General features: G+C 54.9%; 1 long non-coding RNA gene across 1 annotated transcript; it reads left to right on the top strand.

Moving 5' to 3' along the window:
* Positions 1-3,409: 3,409 nt before the first annotated feature.
* LOC148117172 (uncharacterized) lies at positions 3,410-4,414 on the top strand. Its single transcript, XR_015737110.1, has 2 exons — positions 3,410-3,774; positions 4,120-4,414. It is a non-coding gene; the product is annotated as an uncharacterized LOC148117172 (long non-coding RNA).
* The last annotated feature ends 1,755 nt before the right edge of the window (positions 4,415-6,169 follow it).

Below are 6,169 nucleotides of genomic sequence, written 5' to 3'. Positions count from 1 at the left end.
TTTTTCCTTCCGGGGGCGCATTCTCGAGCGTAACGCGGACAGGGGGGACCGGACCGAGAAAAAGCATAAACTACAAACTAGGTCCCCCGAGAGCCAGGCCTCTCCGGCACCACCCACCGGCCCTGCACCGGACGGGGAGGCATTCTAATCGTTTACCATTAAAACCCACCTCGAACGGTGAGAAGAACAGAAAGGCCGGCCGCGACAGCTCAACACCACCACACGGCGCTCAAAAGCCTACGGGAGAAGGCAGCGCGTGGTGGGCCGCTCGCCCGATCTCACAGGAGCTCGCGAGAGACGGTTCATCGTCCCCCGCTCACGGAGGGGGGGACGGACGCAGAGAGCCTCTTTCTTACCGCTCGCCTCGACCCCCACACGAACACACACCTTCGCAGAGGAACACCGCCGAAGGCCGGACCGCGCGCGGGAGGGCACACACGTCGGAGAAACGGGAAACGCCGCCGCCGCTCAGTACCGGGCACCTCTGAAGATCGGCCTGGAACGCTCCAGGAGCACCTCGAGGATCGCGAGCGAGACGCGCGCACACAAAGCCCGTTCGGGAAGGGCGTGTGACGCGGCACACATCGGCCAACCCTCTCCCGGCTCGGAGGGAGGAGGGCCGCACGGGCCACACACGGTGGGCGGAGCGAAACGCGCGAGGGGGGGCAGACGCCGGAGCCCCTGACGCGCCTCACGGGAGCCCCCACGAACCACAGCGGGGAGTGCGGGGGGGCTTTCACAGGGCTCGTGCCGGAGAGACCGCACCCCTGCCTTCCACACACCACCAGTCAAAGGTGGGGAGGACAGACGCGGGGCCCGCTGGCAGAACGAGAAGAGCGGCCGCCATTCGCCATGAATGTCCGTCCCTCGCCTGGCGCGGCTTAGGCCTCCGACCCGAATGAACACAGGGCGAGAGCACCACATCGATCGACAAGCGGAACCGGGGAGAATCGAGCGAGAGAGGGCACCACAGACCCGACCGACTGCCACCAAAAAAAAAAAAACCCTTCACACACCACCTCCGAAACAAAAAAGAAAACCCTTCACACACACCACCTCCGAAACAAAAAAGAAAACCCTTCACACACACCAACTCCGAAACCAAAAAAAAAAAAAAAAAAAAAGCGGAGTGGAGTGGGCCAGCCACAGGGGAAGAAAAGGTGTGCACTCGGGAGGCACATAAGCAAGCAGCAGAAAGCCGGGCTGGGTCACCCTTCCCCCCAAAGGCCTTATGGAGACTCGGGAGCTCCACAACCTGGGGATGGGAAAAAAAAGTGCACTCGGGAGTCACACGGGAACAGGGGACTGGGGCACCCACCCAGTCCGTGGAGACTCGGGAGCTCCACCGCCTGCTGATCCCCAAAAGGAAAAAAAAAGAAAACCCTTCACACACCACCTCCGAAACAAAAAAGAAAACCCTTCACACACCACCTCCGAAACAGAAAAGAAAACCCTTCACACACCACCTCCGAAACCAAAAAAAAAAAAAAAGCGGAGTGGAGTGGGCCAGCCACGGGGGAAGAAAAGGTGTGCACTCGGGAGGCACATAAGCAAGCAGCAGAAAGCCGGGCTGGGTCACCCTGCCCCCCAAAGGCCTCATGGAGACTCGGGAGCTCCACAACCTGGGGATGGGGAAAAAAAAAAAGAAAACCCTTCACACCTCCACCTTCAAAACCAAACACAATGGTGGTGGTCGCGGGGAAGAAGCGGTGTGTGCACTCGGGAGGCACATAAAAGCAGGCAGCAGAAGGCCGGGCTGGTTCACCCTTCCCCCCAAGGCCTCATGGAGACTCGGGAGCTCCATAACCTGGGGGTGGAGAAAACAGTGCACTCGGGAGGCACACAGGGGACCCACCCAGTCCGTGGAGACTCGGGAGCTCCATCTGATCCCCAAAAGAAACTTGGAAAAAAAAAAAAAAAAAGCACCGGGACGGTAAGGGAAGAGCACCGGGAGGCAAGTCCCACCATCCAAACTGCACGGGTGACAACCACGAAGCGGGAACGCCTGACACGCCACGTAGGTTGGGTTAAACGGGAAAAACGACCCAGCGAGGCTCGGAAGAGACCGCAACCTACAGAGTCCTTTCATGTCACCCACTTCAAGGACAGCGTGTCAGCACCTATCTGCAGGTACAATAAGGACAGATAGCAACCACTAGAAGAATGACACCAGGTACAGGGAGCAATTCACAGACCACAGGGGACTCCTGAAAGTGAGGCTGGGTGACATGTCCCAAAAATGTCCCCATAAACAAGAGAACCGACCCTCAAAGGAACAACTGGTCGACCTCATGACCATGAAAGGACCGAGAGAGCGAGGTGGACATGCCACAAAGCCGGGCGCCCAGCCTCCTCCCGGCCGAGGACCCTGCGACCAGCCGCTAGGGATGGAGCAGGGCAAGAAAAAAAAAATACCTGACGGTACAGGAAACCGGGGACCAGTGAACAGAGAACAGAGAAGCCGTGACCGCAGCCTCCTCTCGGCCTCGAGACGACGAGGCCCGCCTCTGAGGACCGAGAGTTCTGGCAAGGAGAAAAACAAAAGAAAAAAAAGAAAAAAATGCTCCGAGGCCACCCAACGAGTACGGACCAGGGAGGCGAGAAAGCCGTCGAGACCACAGTCTCCTCTCGCCCTCAGGATGGCGAGGCCCACCGCTGAGGACCGAGGAAAAAATAAATAAATCAATAAATCAATAAATAAATAAATAAATAAATAAATAAATAAATAAAGCTCCGAGACCCCCAACGAGTCCGGACCAGGGAGGAGAGAAAGCCGGGACCACAGCCTCCTCTCGGCCTCAGGATGGCGAGGCCCGCCGCCGAGGACCGAGGGTTCTGACAAGGAGGAAAATAATCAAAAGCTCCGACACCCCCAACGAGTCCGGGCACGGGCGGCGGGGAAGAGCCGTGATCAACCAGCGCCCCCTCTCGGCCTCGGGTCGCCGGGGACCCAGGGCTCTCTCTCTCTTAGAGAGAAAAGGCGAGGGAAAGACAGCTTTGAAAGCCGGGGTACTTCACCCATCCTGGGCCTGGCCGGACCCGACACCTAGCGGTGGGACGACGCGAACGACTCAAGCCTTCTGGTCGACCCGCTCAAGTCTCCCGGCACCCTCCCCAGCCGTGGCTTTCGTTCGGTTCCATCCCAGACGCACCCATAGGCGACTCTTCCGGCACAACCTCCTACACAGAGACCGTCCCCAAGCACGACACCGACCGCGGGACACGCCCGCCCGCCAGCCGGGACTCTCGTCACTCTTTCCGCCTCACAAAAGCCACTTCGCCCTCCTTGTCGGCGACCGAGGACCAGGAGCGTTGCACAAAACGGCCAACACCGCTAGGTGGCGCCCGACGACCCACCCGACCCACAGAGATCGCTCGCTCGCTCGCTCGCTCGCTCTCGCTCGCTCGCTCGGCCGCGGCGCGCGAGCCTTCTCTGGCGCGACAGAGTGTCCTCCCACGCTCACGCCCGGAGGTGACACGCACCCACGACAGGGCAGGGGACTCCCCGTCGTCGGTTCCCCCACACCCCATCCCCGAACATGGGTGAACGCGGGCTGGCCGGGACGGACGTTCGGGAGGAGCCACGGACGCTCAGGCTACGAAAACGAAAGGAGAAACCGAGACCACAGGCAGCTAGCTAGGAAAACAGGCCAATCGCTCTCCCTCGTGGAGAGGGAGGGAGGGAGGGAGGCTCACGGGAAACAAAGAGTGCGTCTCCACGATCAGTGACAGTATTAAGTGGGCCAGTCGAGGGGCTGCGACACTTAGAGCACGGTGAGAGGGAGAGACCGAGGGACTGAGGGAGACCGAGGACCGAGGGAGGGAGGGAGGTGGCCATGGCAGGCAGTCTCCTGCCATCCGAGTCTCCTTTCAAAGACATAGACTTCACCTTGGCCACTGCTTACTTGCTTGCTTGCTTGCTTGCTTGCTTGCTTGCTTGCTTGCCTGCTTGCTTGCCTGCTTGCTTGCTTGCAGTTCTTTTTCTCCACACCACTCCCCACACCCCCGGCACCTACTTCTCAGACTAAATACCGAGTCAGAGAAAATGAAAACAGTCGTGGAATAATGTGTTTGTTTGTGTGTGTGTTTTAAAATATCTCCATTGGATTTCATTTCCAGGAATAATAGGGTCATGCGGATCTGTTGTGAACATTTTCACTTAGGACGGAGAAAATTAAAAGGTCGTTTGATGGATTTCTGGTGGAGGGTCTATTTCCCACCGCGATGAAGATGATCTCCTGATCCTTGTACTTTCAGTTTCTGAGTGCTGCTGGCATGACAGACACGGGCCCTCACACGCGCGTTGACGAGACAGTACTGACTGAGTGACAGCATGGAGCCCGTAGGACAAGGCTTCGGCTTCCCCTTCCCCTCCCACATAAACCAGAAAAATAAATAAATAGATCAATAAATACCCAGAGGCAGAAACATGGAAGCAGCTTCTCAGACCCTTTAGAGAAGGCTCCTGAGGTCTGACTGGGGTGACACACGTGGCAGAGGAGACGACTAGGCCAGGGCTCCTCCCTTCACAACCATCATCCAGGCCCCCAGCACTGCCTGCCTGCCTTCCTCCCTCCCTCCTTCCCTCCTTTTATAAATGCCAGGTTATTTATTTTAATTGACTTATTTTTAATTGCGTTGGGAGGCTAGACATTTTTGGGTTTTCGGGAGTGGACAGACATACGAAAGGAAGGAAGGAAGGAAGGAAGGAAGGAAGGAAGGAAGGAAGGAAGGAGAGAAAGGATCAGAGCAGTGAATATACAGGTGCACAGTCATTACACCAAGGTGGACTGCAGATAGAAAATAAAGAGGAAGAAAAAAAAATAGAATGTCACCAAAAGGTCAGCCTGGTCTATAAAAGTGAGTTCCAGGACAGTCAGAGCTATTATATGAAATTGCCCGAGTTCAAATCAGCAATTTCCAAACTCCAACAAGAATGTTTACAGGAAAGGCAACAGATAAAGGCCCATCAAAGAAGTCCAGTGGAGCTGTAGGCACACCCTTTGAAACTTCTCTATTGCAAGGTCACAGAGTTAGGAAAGGATCTTGACCTTAAACTTTCCTTAATAGTAAGTCTCTGTGTGTATCATACTCAAGTCAAGTGCCCTCAGAGCTCATGGAAGATGAAACAGAGCTCTACAATAAGAGATGGGTGTTGTGGGGGGGGATTCACTCAAGAAAATAAAAGCAAAGCCCTACACTAACCCTGGCACACAGTAAAATCAGTCCTATGAGGAAATTTTTAGCTCAAATTGCCCACGTTTTACAAAGGCTTCTAACCGGGAAGTGATGATGCATGCCTTTAGTTCCAGCACGCGGCCTGGTCTCCAAGAGCGAGTTCCAGGACTGACTCAAAAACTAGAGAGAAACCCTGTCACAAAAAAAGAACAAACAAACAAAAAATCTATTACATAAATCAATAGATGCATACATAGATGGAAGAATAGATGAGAGACAGACAGACAGACAGACAGACAGACAGACAGAGAGAGAGATAGACCCAAACCCCATCTTCTGTCTTCTGATGGTACCAGGCTCTCTCCCAGGGGTCACAGAGCAAGGTGGGCAGGCAGCAACGCAGGCAGTGCACGTGTATGATATCAAGCAAGCCTATATGTGATATATAGGGTCTAATAGGGTAATGTCAGTATTACATTGGGGTAGGTCTCAGGAGCACAAGAACCCAAATCTCTGATCACCAAATTCCCCAAATTCCCTGTCACCAGAAGAGGGCACTAGATCCCCACCATGTGGTTTCTGGAAATTCTCTGCAGTTCTGATTTTTTTCACTGTTCCTCCTGCTTGCATGCATTTAGTGAGAGAGTGGGCACCACTCCTCCCTGCTTCTCTGTGTGTCTGTGCCTGTCACATCCTGGATAGTCAGAGTGACCGCCACTTATGCCTGCCTGAGATGTAGCCGGCAACCCTGGCTGGGGCTGGGGGAAAGGGAGAGAGTGGATTCCACTGGAGAGCCATGGGCAGAGGCTCTGTGGATTCCCTGCAAGAGGCCTCACTGTTTCAGGTAAATCAGTGACCAGGTCTGAATCCAGGACAGACTCCAAAGCCAGAGAGAATCCCTGTCTCAGAAAACAAACAAACAAAAAAAATAAGTAAACTAATAGATAAATTGATAGCCAGGCAGAGACTCTGAGAGATGATAAAACACCTC

This window comes from Myodes glareolus, unplaced genomic scaffold (assembly GCF_982192425.1).
Source record: "Myodes glareolus unplaced genomic scaffold, mMyoGla1.1 HAP1_SCAFFOLD_37, whole genome shotgun sequence".
NCBI lineage: Eukaryota > Metazoa > Chordata > Mammalia > Rodentia > Cricetidae > Myodes > Myodes glareolus.
The sequence above is the reverse complement of the archived record's forward strand: the minus strand, read 5'-3'. Positions and strand labels throughout refer to the sequence as shown.